Source organism: Triticum urartu, chromosome 6, assembly GCF_003073215.2.
Source record: "Triticum urartu cultivar G1812 chromosome 6, Tu2.1, whole genome shotgun sequence".
Classification (NCBI taxonomy): Eukaryota; Viridiplantae; Streptophyta; class Magnoliopsida; order Poales; family Poaceae; genus Triticum; species Triticum urartu.
This window is the reverse complement of record NC_053027.1, coordinates 386,807,653-386,820,478: the sequence shown is the minus strand read 5'-3', so window position 1 is coordinate 386,820,478 and position 12,826 is coordinate 386,807,653.

Below are 12,826 nucleotides of genomic sequence, written 5' to 3'. Positions count from 1 at the left end.
GGAGGAAGAGGGGAACTTGGGTGCTGGTGACTGTGCCACGACGCCAAACACTGGCGGGGAGGAGACTTCTGCTTCACAGCCTGGCACTGGTGAGTCGCCTGTTCTCCGTCTCCGTTTTTCCCTTATTCTTTTTCTTGGCTTCATTGCTCCCATTACTACCCAGGCCCTCCTTCGGTAGATATGGAGGACGTGGATACTGTTGTTGGGAACATTGCTGAGGAGGCCGCGGCGGAGGCCGACAGGATTGCTGCCGAGGAGGCCGCCAGAGATGCTGACAAGGTCGCCGCCGATGACGCCACCAAGGATGCTGCCGGGGACACCGCTGCGGGGGCCGCCGATGCGACCAATGAGGCTTCTACCGAGGATGCCAGCGGTGGGCCTGTCGGGGAGGTCGGCAAGGCCACAGCCGAGGAAGAGGTGGTTGATGATCAGCCTCCTTCCTCCACAACCTCGGGCCCCGGTAGATATCTGAAGGTGGGCGATGATCCTTTCGTCCATCTTCCAGGGGTGTCAAGTTCCCGTGCGCCCGCCGAAGGGGAGGTCTTCGACGACGAGGTGCTCGCCACCACCGGGCTCGAGGTGGTCGATGAACCGAGCATTGGCGGTGATGGTTCCCCCGAGGAGCAGCTTTTCCGCGCCATGGGGGCCAATTTCCGAAAACTCCAAGCACTCCACCGTGCCCGTCTGGACAAGGTCAAGTCCAGATGGCAACGATGGACAAGGCGGAGGTGGACTTCAAGGTGCGCGTCGCTGAGACGCAGACCTAGTTCCGCCAGACTCGTGAGGAGCAGCGGGCCTTTCAGGAGGAATTGGCCAAGCGCGATGTGGAGCTCATCATGAAGCTGGCTGACATCGAGAAGGCCCAGGAAAAGGCGGCGAACTCGGCTGCCACGGCCGAGGCCGCCCGGAACCAGCATCAAGCCGCATTGGATTCCCAGGAAGAGGACCTCACCGCGCGTGAGGTGAAGCTTGCCGCAACGCTCCGCGGCAAGGATGAGGAGCTCGAGGCCCTTGTCGTGCGACAGGCTCGCGAGCTGGAGCCGAGGCACAAAGAGGCACTCGATGCCCAGGCTCTGGCCCATGCCGGTAAGGTAAAGGAGTTGGAGGTAGAGCGGGACGAGCTGAAGGAGCAGGCCCTCAATCTGTCCAACGAGAAGAGCACGCTCAACAACACCTTGGTAGAGGCGCAAGGAGCGGTCATCAGCAGGACTAGGGAGCTCTCCAAAGCGCAAAACTCCATCAGAGATCTCAAGCTGAAGCTGGAGAATCTCGAGAAGATGTTGTCGGAGAGCAAGGCTTGGGAGGAGACCTTGACCAGGAGCCTGGAGGAGGAGAAACAGCTGCGGGCGAACGAGGCCGCCTCCTACCAAGAATATGTGGTAGGTGAGAACAGATGGATCAGCCGTCTGGAGGACGTCGCCGGCAGGGTCACCTCGTAGTTGGCCACCATGGGGATGCCAAACGTGAGGTATGCCCCTGAGCGCAGCGGGACCATCAACGCCAAGCTGACCCAGTTCTTCGAGGGCGTCCTTGGAGCCTTGGCTTATCTTCACTCCAGCAGAGCAGCCACATTGGCCGAGGAGGCCCGGCGACTTTGCCGGGGGGCCATGACCAAGGTCCTCACCAAGATGGCGTACTAGAATCCCGACCTCGACTTCGAAGCCGCGATGGATAGCTTGCCGGATGGTACTGACCTCACGGTGCTCAAGGAGCGCATCAAGTCCATCATCAGTAGCATCGGCGAAATCAAGAGGGTGGAAGGCCAGCGCCGGGATTAGGCATCCCGTTCCTCATTGCCGCTGCAGGTTCACGACCAAGAAATTTTTTATCTTTAGTTAGAACCGCAACAATGATGTGATGTAACATAACTTTTGCAATACTCTTATTTTTCGTGCATGTTATTTCCCCGTTCAATTTCCCTTTGTATGTGTGCCCTACGTCGATTGGGTAGGTTCGCCGGCGCGGAAGCCCCAAGCGGCATTTTTGGGGACGGATCCCCATGGACCTGCTGGGTATGCGTGCAGCCAGGCGAGCCACCTTACCATTCTGAACGCGGCCGCTCGAACTGTCGAGCATGACTCGAGTCAGAATCGAGAGCGTTGTTGATCGCGGAAGGCTACTCTGCCATTCTCGACGCAGCCGCTTGAGCTGTTGAGCAGACTCGAAATAGGGCAAGGGAGTTGCCGATCGTGGGAGAGCCCCCTGGCGTGCAGGTTTCCCATACAAAGGCATGACATCTCCGGGCGGTAATAACCTCATATAAGAAGGATAAAACAAATCAGGGTTCAGTGCAACTTAGCTTCTGTTTGTAGTCTCTCGAGTGCCGATCTTCTGGCCCCCTTCCTTCTTCAAGAGCCACGAAGATGAAGGAGCGCTGAACTAACTGCTAGAGCCGATTCTCACAACCGCGCCCCCTACCTGGAGCGCCAAAGATGTCGGTGAGAATGACACCTATGGGATCATGAGAATCCCTACTATGGTTAGCGGGGCTTGGGGTTGAAAGAAGAGCGGATCAAACAGATAGTACACGATTCGTTTATCCAGGTTCGGGCCGCGAGGATGCGTAAAACCCTACTCCTGCTTTGGTGGATGTATATCGGTGTTCTTGAACTAGCTATGCAGCGTGCAGAGCTCCAAAAAGACGAATCCTTCTCCTGGTCGCCTCGGGCCTCCTTTTATAGGAAAAAGGGGTTGCCACAGTGGCACACAGGAGGTGGAAAGGGTACAGTGACGCGAGGTTATCCTTCGCATTACATGACAAGGCGCATTTAATGCGTCTGCTTAGGTGTCCTTGCTTTATTGGGGGCGGGGGCGAAGCCCGTCCCGTCCGTCGCCGCTCCTCCTCGCGTCGACACGCGCCCTGGCCAGTGATGCCCGTGGTGCCATGTAGGCAGGTAGGCAGCTGAGGTGGCGCGGTGGTGGTGTCTTCACGAAGATCTGCATGCCGCCATGCAGGTGCCTGCCCAGTTGGTTGGGTTGGCAGTTGTATGCGATCGGCGGTGGAGGCTTGGTTGGCGTGGGCCTGATGGTGGACCGTAGACGTCCTCGGCAAGGGCCTTGCCAGGGCCCCGACAAGGGTCTTGTCGCGGCGCCTGCCATCGTCCCCGGCAAGGCGCTTGCCGGGGGTCTCGTGGTCTTCCTTGGCTGGTATCTTGCCAAGGGTCATCGTCTTCTTAGTGCATATCTGATATTGAGTGTTTCTTCACAAAGATCTACATGCCACCATGGAGACGTCTCCCGAATCCTTGCCCCATGGGGGCAGTGGACTCAAGGGTGATTTGCTCCGTAGGCGTGGGGCGAGATGCCGCGGCTAGGGTCTTGCCGGGGCTGCTAAAGCCGGTCCCGTCAAGGATCTTGCCAGGGGAGCCTACCTCGTCCCTTGCCTCTTCGTGGTCCTGGCCTTGGCGTTGCTCCAGTTCCCTTGAGCTTCAGTCTTACCCTGGCTCACCTCCCTTACCTTGCTTGGTGTGGTCGTGGGCGCGGCTCTGACTGCCCGTGCACAGTTATAGGGGTACAAAAAGTGTACCCCTCTTTTTGTTCACCGACACGCCGTCTCGCTGACGGAACTCTCCCTCAAAGCTCTGCTGGATCGGAGTTCATGGGACGTCATCGAACTGAACGTGTGCTAAACTCGGAGGTGCCGTGCATTCGGTACTTGGATCGGTCGGATTGTGAAGACGTACGACTACATCAATCGCATTGTCATAACGCTTCCACTTTCGGTCTATGAGGGTATGTGGAAAACACTCTCCCCTCTCGTTGCTATGCATCACCATGATCTTGCGTGTGCGTAGGAATTTTTTTAAATTACTACGTTCCCCAACACATGAGTGTTATGCTTTGTGTGATTTGGGTTCTAGTGTTTCCACAATTCCGAAAACTGTATGTGATATTCTAGGTTTCCATGATCTTGATGATTGCTCTTTAAATTTTCACCTTGCGGATTAAATAGTCTATGGGAAGGATCAATGATGTTCTTATTGTTGCAAATAGGAACTATGTGCCTGTATATTTTATCGTTCTTGATATAGATTGCAATCTTTCTTGTCCTATTATTCTTGGTAGACCTTTCCTTAGAACGATTGGTGCGATTATTGATATGAAGGAAGGGAATATTAGATTCCAATTTCCATTAAGAAAAGGCATGGAGCACTTTCCAAGAAAGGAAGTCAAATTACCTTATGAATCTATCATGCGAGCTACTTATGAATTGAGTGCCAAAGATGGCACTACTTAGATCTATCCTCGCTTTTTTGCCTAGCTAGGGGCGTTAAACGATAGCGCTAGTTAGGAGGCAACCCAATTTTATTTTAGTTTTTTTCGCTTCTGTTTAGTAATAAATTTTTCATCTACCTTCTGTTTAGATGTGTTTTCATGTTTTAATTAGTGTTTGTGCCAAGTAGAACCTATAGGATAACCTATGGTAATAGTTAATTTGATTTTGCTGAAAAACGGAAACTTTGCGCGCAGGAAAATAATTTTAGTAATTCACAAGAACGTGCTTTTGCGTTGATTTGCTGTAGATCAGTAGAAAAATTTCCCAGGACTTCCTATTTTGGTAGGATGTTTAGAGTTCCAGAAGTATTCAAGAGTTACAGATTGCTATAGACTATTCTGTTTTTAACAGATTCTGTTTTTCGTGTGTTGTTTGCTTATTTTGATGCATCTATGGCAAGTATGTAGGAGTATGAACCATAGAGAAGTTGGAATACAGTAGGTTTAACACCAATATAAATAAAGAATGAGTTCATTACAGTACCTTATGTGGTGGTTTTTCTTTCTTGCACTAACGGAGCTTATGAGATTTCCTGTTGAGTTTTGTGTTGTGAAGTTTTCAAGTTTTGGGTAAAGATTTGATGGACTATGGAATAAGGAGTGGAAAGATCCTAAACTTGGGGATGCCCATGGCACCCCAAGATATTCAAGGATAACCAAAATCCTAAGCTTGGGGATGCCTCGGAAGACATCCCCTCTTTCGTCTTCGTCTATCGGTAACTTTACTTGGAGCTATATTTTTATTCGCCACATGATATATGTTTTGCTTGGAGCGTCTTGTATGATATTAGTCTTTGATTTTTAGTTTACCACAATCATCCTTGATGTACACACCTTTTGGGAGAAGCCCACTTGATTGGAGTTTATTATAATACACTTTGTGCTTCACTTATATCTTTTGAGCTAGATAATTTTTGCTCTAGTGCTTCAATTATATCTTTTAGAGCATGGCGGTGGCTTAATTTTGAAGAAATTGTTGATCTCTCATGCTTCACTTATATTATTTTGAGAGTCTCTTAGAACAGCATGGTATTTCCTATGGTTATAAAATTGGTCCTAGAATGATGGGCATCCAAGTTGGGTATAATAAAAATTATCATAGAAAGTGAATTGGATGTTATGATCAATTTGATACTTGATAGTTGTTTTGAGATATAGAGGTGGTGATATTAGAGTCATGCTAGTTGGGTGATTATGTAGTTAAAGAATACTTGTGTTGAAGTTTGTGATTCCCGTAGCATGCACGTATGGTGAACGCTTTGTGATGAAGTTGGAGCACAATTTTATTTATTGATTGTCTTCCTTATGAGTGGTGGTCGAGGATGAGCGATGGTATTTTCCTACCAATCTATCCCCCTAGGAGCATGCGCATAGTGCTTGGTTTTTGCTGACTTGTAGATTTTTGCAATAAGTATATGAGTTCTTTATGACTAATGTTGAGTCCATGGATTATACGCACTCTCACCCTTCCAGCATTGCTAGCCTCTCTTGTGCCACACAACTTTCGCCGGTACCATACACCCACCATATACCTTCCTCAAAACAGCCACCATACCTACCTATTATGGCATTCCCATAGCCATTCCGAGATATATTGCCATGCAAATTTCCACCGTTCCGTTTATATGACACGCATCATCATTGTCATATTGCTCTTTGCATGATCATGTAGTTGACATTGTATTTGTGGCGAGGCCACCTTCATAATTTTCATACATGTCACTCTTAATTCACTGCATATCCCGGTACACCGCCGGAGGCATTCATATAGAGTCATATCTTGTTTTAAGTATTGAATTGTAATCTTGAGTTGTAAAGTAAATAAAAGTGTGATGATCTTCATTATTAGAGCATTGTCCCAATGAGGAAAGGATGATGGAGACTATGATTCCCCCACAAGTCGGGATGTGACTTCGGACTTTATAAAAAAAGAGGCCAAAGAGCCCACCAAATAAAAAAAATAAAAAATGGGGAAAGGCCCAAAAGAAAAAAAAGAAAAAAATGAAATGAGAGAAAAAGAGAGAAGGGAAAATGCTACTATCCTTTTTACCACACTTGTGCTTCAAAGTAGCACCATGATCTTCATGATAGAGAGTCTCCTATGTTGTCACTTTCATTTACTAGTGGGAATTTTTCATTATAGAACTTGGCTTGTATATTCCAATGATGGGCTTCCTCAAAATGCCCTAGGTCTCCGTGAGCAAGCGAGTTGGATGCACACCCATTTAGTTTCTTTTGTTGAGCTTTCATACATTTATAGCTCTAGTGCATCCGTTGCATGGCAATCCTGTGACAGCCTGGTTTTGCCCTCTTTCATTTGTTTGAGTTTTCATTTGAATTTTTTTCAAACTTGGAGTTTTTGAATCTTTTATTTTGGACTTAAACACTTGGGCATCCTTGGCTTTCACCCAAGTGTTCATTTCTCTCCCAAACCATCATTTCACTTCTGATCCACCTCAAAATAATCTTTGGAATTTTTTTCTTTAATGAAAAATATTGAATTTCTCTCTAAAACCCTAAGCCAAATCTGTTTGCTCCAAAGCAACCCTAATTTTTATGGCCCAGAAAATTCTGAGATAATTCACAAATATTCTTGAAACCCTAGGGCACCTCCCTGAGCAAAAACATTTCATCACTTTTGGATTACTTTTGCTACAGAAAATCTTTTCTGTTCTGGACAGAAATGGTGGTTTCTACAGCAACTACCATTTTACTTGCTCCTTTCGACCTGATCTTTCTTGTGCATAGTGACCTTAGTAACTCTAAGCTAGCCTCCAAAGCACAGCTTCAAACTCCCAGCCAGTTGACCATAGTAACATCACAAAGTTACTCTCCAGAAACTTACCAGACTTGTAGAACTTTCTCTACTGCACCTGGATCCAAACCCAACCATGGTAAACTTCAAAACCACCACGAACAACATGCTAGACATGGTTTTTGGACGAAGGCCGGCCTGTGGAGGGAGTTCACTCGGTGACCACGCGTGTCCACGATGCCAGGCATGTGTGTCGACGCGCTCTGGGAGCCGCCGAGTGCTCTGTTCGCGCGTGCTCACTTCCCCTGCCTGCCAAACCTAGACAAAGCTCGCCACCGTCATCGTCTCGACACCATTAACTCCACCCTGGCACTCGCCGATGCTGGAGCTTGCCGCAGCGAGCACGGGCAAGGTGCGGCCAGCCCAACAGTGCGTGCGCACTGTGTTCGTCGTCACCCCCTTGATCCTGTGCTCGTCTCCGCTGGCCCACAGTGGCCGCGTGACCTCCGTCGCCTTCTCCCCCTCTCACTGACGCCGCTCATCGCCGGGCGCCGTGGACAGGTGTCCACCAGCGGAGCCCGAAGCACCCTTGCCGCTCGCCTATATATAGAGAGCCCCTCCCCACCCTCTCTGAGCATCCTCCAGCACTCACATACACTCCACGGTAGAGTAGGAAGCCGTAGCCCGGCCGGGCAGGCCTCGGGCCGCCGTCCCTGAGCTCGAGCTCGCCGGAGATCCCCTCTGGTCCCCGTGGCAGCTCCAGCCCCTCCCAGGCCTGAGCGACCTCTCCAGGGCCTCCGCCTCTCTCCGGTGAGGCCGTCTCGCCCGCTTGGAGCCCCTGGAACGGCCTCTGCTCGCCGTCTTCCCCAACTCCGACGACTTCCCCGTTCTGCCTCCGCTCGCGAGCAAAATTCCGACACCGTCCGACCACCCCTAGCTACGCCTACGGGTACGGGCAAGTGCGCCTCGACCTCCTCTTGGCATCCCTCCCTCTTGTTCTGGCCAAAGATCCCTCGTCGCCGCCGAGAGCTCCGGCGAAGCCGCGGCCATCTCTGTTTCTTTCCCCCTCTTCCCCCACCTGACTAGCGGGGCCCGCTAGTCAGCCACTCAGTACGCGCGTGAAGCAGTACGAGTGGTGGCGCCCCTGGGCTTTTATGCCTTCGACGTCACCCCCAGTCTTTTCTTTTATTCAAATTCATTTGAATTTACAGAACACTTCAAACAGTTATAAATTTTTAACCATAAGTCCAAATGAATTGATTCTTTTTGCATTGTGTTCTTTGAAAGAAAATGTAACAGCTCACCAAACATGAGATTTTTCTGAGCTGTTTAAAATTTCTGGTGAATTTCAGAAGTGTTCTTGATATTTTCTTTGTGTGTTTAAAATTATTTTCAGAAGGTGAGGCTTGTCTTGAGGATCACCAGGAGGGTTGTGAACCTCATCTGCAGTAAGGCAAGCCACAACAACATTTTTATGATGCCATCTCAATATTTGTGATTTTCTTACTTAGATGAATTGATTAATCCATGCATTTAAATAATTATTGAGTTATATGCATTCTGTTAAATGTTGAATGGTTGTTATGCTTGATTTACAAAATAGTTGAAACTAGTTTAGTGGATAAAGCAAGTTAAGATTTATTTGAGGTGATATTAGAAATAATTTTGTTATGCATGATAGTTATTTTAACTATATGTTTGCCTTCCTAAAATTGATAAGGATTTGTTAGAAAATATTCTAAAATATTCTGTTAAATCATATTACTTGTTTTACAGAAAGTTCGAACTTAATTTAATGATAAAGAAAGTAAGAATTGTTGATAGTGAAATCTTTTGTTATGCATATAAAAAAGTTATCGGAATTGCTTTCTTGCGTAAAGAATCAATGAAACATGTTGCAAAATATTTTGATTAAGTGGTGAGTCATCTGTAGAGTAACGTGAGTTGTTGACGGTTATGCTTAGTGCATAGGTGACACCGGTTATTTTTATGATACATGTGTTACCTTGCATTTCATGGTATGCTATGACACCGGTCATTGTTAGTTCAAAGTTGAAACTGAAAATAACTCAACTTGAATACACCGTTGACTGGGTCATGGTGCCGCTAAATCGAGTCTTTCCAGTGCAAACACATTTGCCTTTATGGGGGCCATTGATTCGGTCCATTAACACGGCCTCTGGTCGGTGCCTCCGTCTAGGGAAGGTTATGTCGTGTTTGTCCTGGCCCGGCAAGAAGACTTAACCTTGTGTGCTCGTTGATAAGATTATGGTACCGGTTTCCCCGAGTGGGAGTTTGGCCACGACAGTGGTCAGGGGTGTCTTTGGTAGACACGGGGCCACCGAGGACCAGCCCATTGGGGATTTGGGTCGGAGTGGCTGGGAGAGTGATGTGGCAATGGAGGAGTTTTGTCGGAATGCCGTTGGTCCACTCGAATGGGAGTGCGAGGCCATGGGTTCTGTGGTGTGGGTCCAGTGTGCTACCTCTGCAGAGTGTATAATCTATCGATAGTCGCGTCCACGGTTAAGGACACCTCGTAGTAGGTCACACCATGAGTCAACGAATAATAAAAATTACACACTAAGCTGTAAACTTTGCATTATCAAGGATGGCAGAAGGGCCATCGAGGAATTTGGGACCAGATATTGGTCATGGTTATGATCGTCGTAAGGATCACGAGTCATTTTGTTATAGACCACATTGGTGGTGTTTGTGATCTGAGGAGGATCACAGTTGGTAAGTTGTCCTGAGGGACGTTTGAGCATGATCATGGCATGTTGACATATAGTGTTGCATCATTAATAATTGGCTAAATATCATGATATTGTTTGTCATTATGATTATGCTTGTGGTGAGCTTGCAAGTACATTCAATGTACTGACCTGGCGTGTCATGCCAGATTTCAGGAAAGTCTCGTTGGAAAGGAGCGTTGTTCGAGTCTAGATCATGTCCACATCGGTGTCCCTGTGATATGGAGCTTCCGCTACGACGTTATTCTGCTGCCACGTAGTTGTTCGGATCAAGGCCCCTTTATGTTCACTAAATAATGTACATATTGTTCAGCCGCACCGAGTGTGCCGCTTGGCCTCGACCACTGTTGTAATATGAACTCTGTTCCGCTAGTATCAATAAAGCGGTTGTTTTCTGTACCAATTTGTTGTGTGTTGCCAGAAGATATGGTCTCTGGGCTGGCAATGCAGGATAAACCGGTCGCTCTGAGCCGGGGTGCCACGCTAGACTACGACGGGTTAACTGGACGCTAGGCGCGAGAAAAATTGAGTGCCGGTAGCAGTTATAGCTGGTTGTTGCATTCTAGTCATTTGATTATTATTGTTATGCTAACCTGCTAATGGTTGTGAGTGTAGATGGCTCCGGTGCCGTATCCGTGCCAGTTGCAGCTGATGTCGTACACGTCACCGCACCTTCTCCGCAACTTGTGGTGTCGGCTGTACCCTCACAGAGACAAACCAGTCTACCGTGTGTACCGGGAGCGTCTAGCAGACTCAGTGTGTGAGTATCACGCAGTGGTTACTCTGCGCACCAGTTCTAATTCCGGCTCTTACACTCGCACTACTCGGAGCGGTTACACCTCCACCGCTTCTCATGCTGTCATTTTGCCACATTTGAGATCCTTGTCAAGCTTTGTTATACCAAGGTTCAAATGCAGCACCACCCAGGTTTCTATTACTACCCATCTCTGCACGATAACGGTCGTGTCCGTTTTCCCCTCGTTGACCCGGAGTCTGATAGTGTTGCTAGCCATCTTGCTCGTTATATCACTGCTAGCTATCTGATGATCCACGAGCTGGCTCGAGAGCTGACTCGTGCCCATACTACTTTAGCCGCTACCTTGGTCACTACTAGATCCACCACTACTCCATCCTCACTGGGATTTACCCCGTATGTCCCAGTTAGTTCTAGCCCTCCTATTTTGCCGGTTACTCCCCCGAGTAGCACAGGCGTCTCCGCCGTGAACCCTCTCAGTGCTCTTGCCGAGTGGGTCTCACTTCTTGCTACCCCTGCAGCCCCGATGCTTCATCCTACCCCTGCCCCCAAGGGAGAGCCCTCGAGGTAGCGTCGTCGCGTTACCTTTAACCCGGAGGTTTCCGTTAACCACGTCAGTTTGGGATCTGAGACCGCTTCAGGGGAGGACACCGCAGCACCGGCAGAGCAGTAGTGTCTTTGAGTATTCGCAGTCATCCAGATGGTGTACGGATGTAGTTGTATGAGTCATGATGCTTCATGTATGAGAGTAGTGTAACCAGTCATGTTGTTTAATTTTCATGTATGATTCTATGTATAATTATGTTGGACTTTTATCGCCGTATTTTCTTCGCTCTTTTTGGTCTTTTTCGTGAGTTGTTGCTGGCTTTTCCCCAATTTTATTCTTGGGTGTCTCCCATCTCGATTGCGTTGCCTTGGGAAAAATACTCAATAGGATGACGCGGGGAGGCAACAGTAGCCACATTCGTGAGAGAACTCCTGTTCGTCGTTCCGCACGACAGGCAGGATATTCTCCCGAGCCGGACGTTGAACCACCACCTCCACCGCCTGATCGTCCATCCACCGAGCAAGTTCTGCGTATGTTTGAAGAGAAAAGGAACAATGGTCTGATTGAAATATTGAGAAGTGTGCAAGCTATGGTTGGACAGAATGGAAATCAAAATGGTCACCACTCAAAGCTGTCAGTTTTTCAGAGGACCAATCCACCCAATTTCAGTCAGGTTGTTGACCCTTTGGATGCAAACGATTGGTTACGGACCATGGAGAAAAAGCTTGAGATCGCCCGTACTGAAGGAAATGATAAAGTCCCATTTGCAACCCATTACCTTGAAGGCGCAGCTGCCATATGGTGGGAAAATACAAAAGCCATGTGGCCGATTGATGAGGAAGTCACCTGGGAAAAATTCAAGGATATGTTCCACAAGTATCACATCCCTACTGGAGTTATGAAGGCCAAGCAACGTGAATTTCTCGCGCTCATCCAAGGAAATCAGTCTGTGGCTGAGTATCTGCAAAAATTTAATCATCTGTCCCGTTACTCTCTGTATGACAGGGCCACTGAAGAAAGGAAGATTGACAGATTTTTTGGAGGTCTAAATCCACAACTTCGGTGTGCTCTCAGTATGTTTGATTTCACCGAATTCCAAACTCTGGTGGACAAAGCATTCATTGCTGAACGGGAGCACAAACTTATATCAGATAATAGGTCTGCTAACAACGACAACAAGCGCAATTTTGAGCCAAAGAAGGATGGACAACCTGTGCAAAAAGCTCGTACCTGGCAGCCGACTCAGGTGGAATACAGGCCAAATTGGCAGCAGAATGTTAACAGGACCACCACTCAAGTCAAGAATATTGTAACCAGTCCAACGCATGAGGAGCGCCAGCGCAATAATACTTGTTTCAATTGCAGGCAGGCCGGACATTATGCCAAACAGTGCCCCAAGAACAACAGGGTGAATGCCTTGAGCAGGCCACAAGTCAACTATATGGAGTCAGGGCCAACTGGGCACGTGAATCATATCTCCGCCGATGAAGCCCAAGAGAAGCCAGAAGTCGTCATTGGTATGTTTTCTGTTAATGACATACCTGTAGTAATTTTATTTGACTCTGGGGCTTCCCATTCTTTTATTTCTCGGAGTTTTGCCTCCCAAAACAATTTTCCTTGCACCATTTTGGGCAAAAATATGCTGGTACAAACCCCGGGATCTATAATCAAGAGCAATCTAGTCTACCGTGATCTGGAGATCAATATCAATGGGGTCCACTTTCCAACATCTCTGATAATCATTG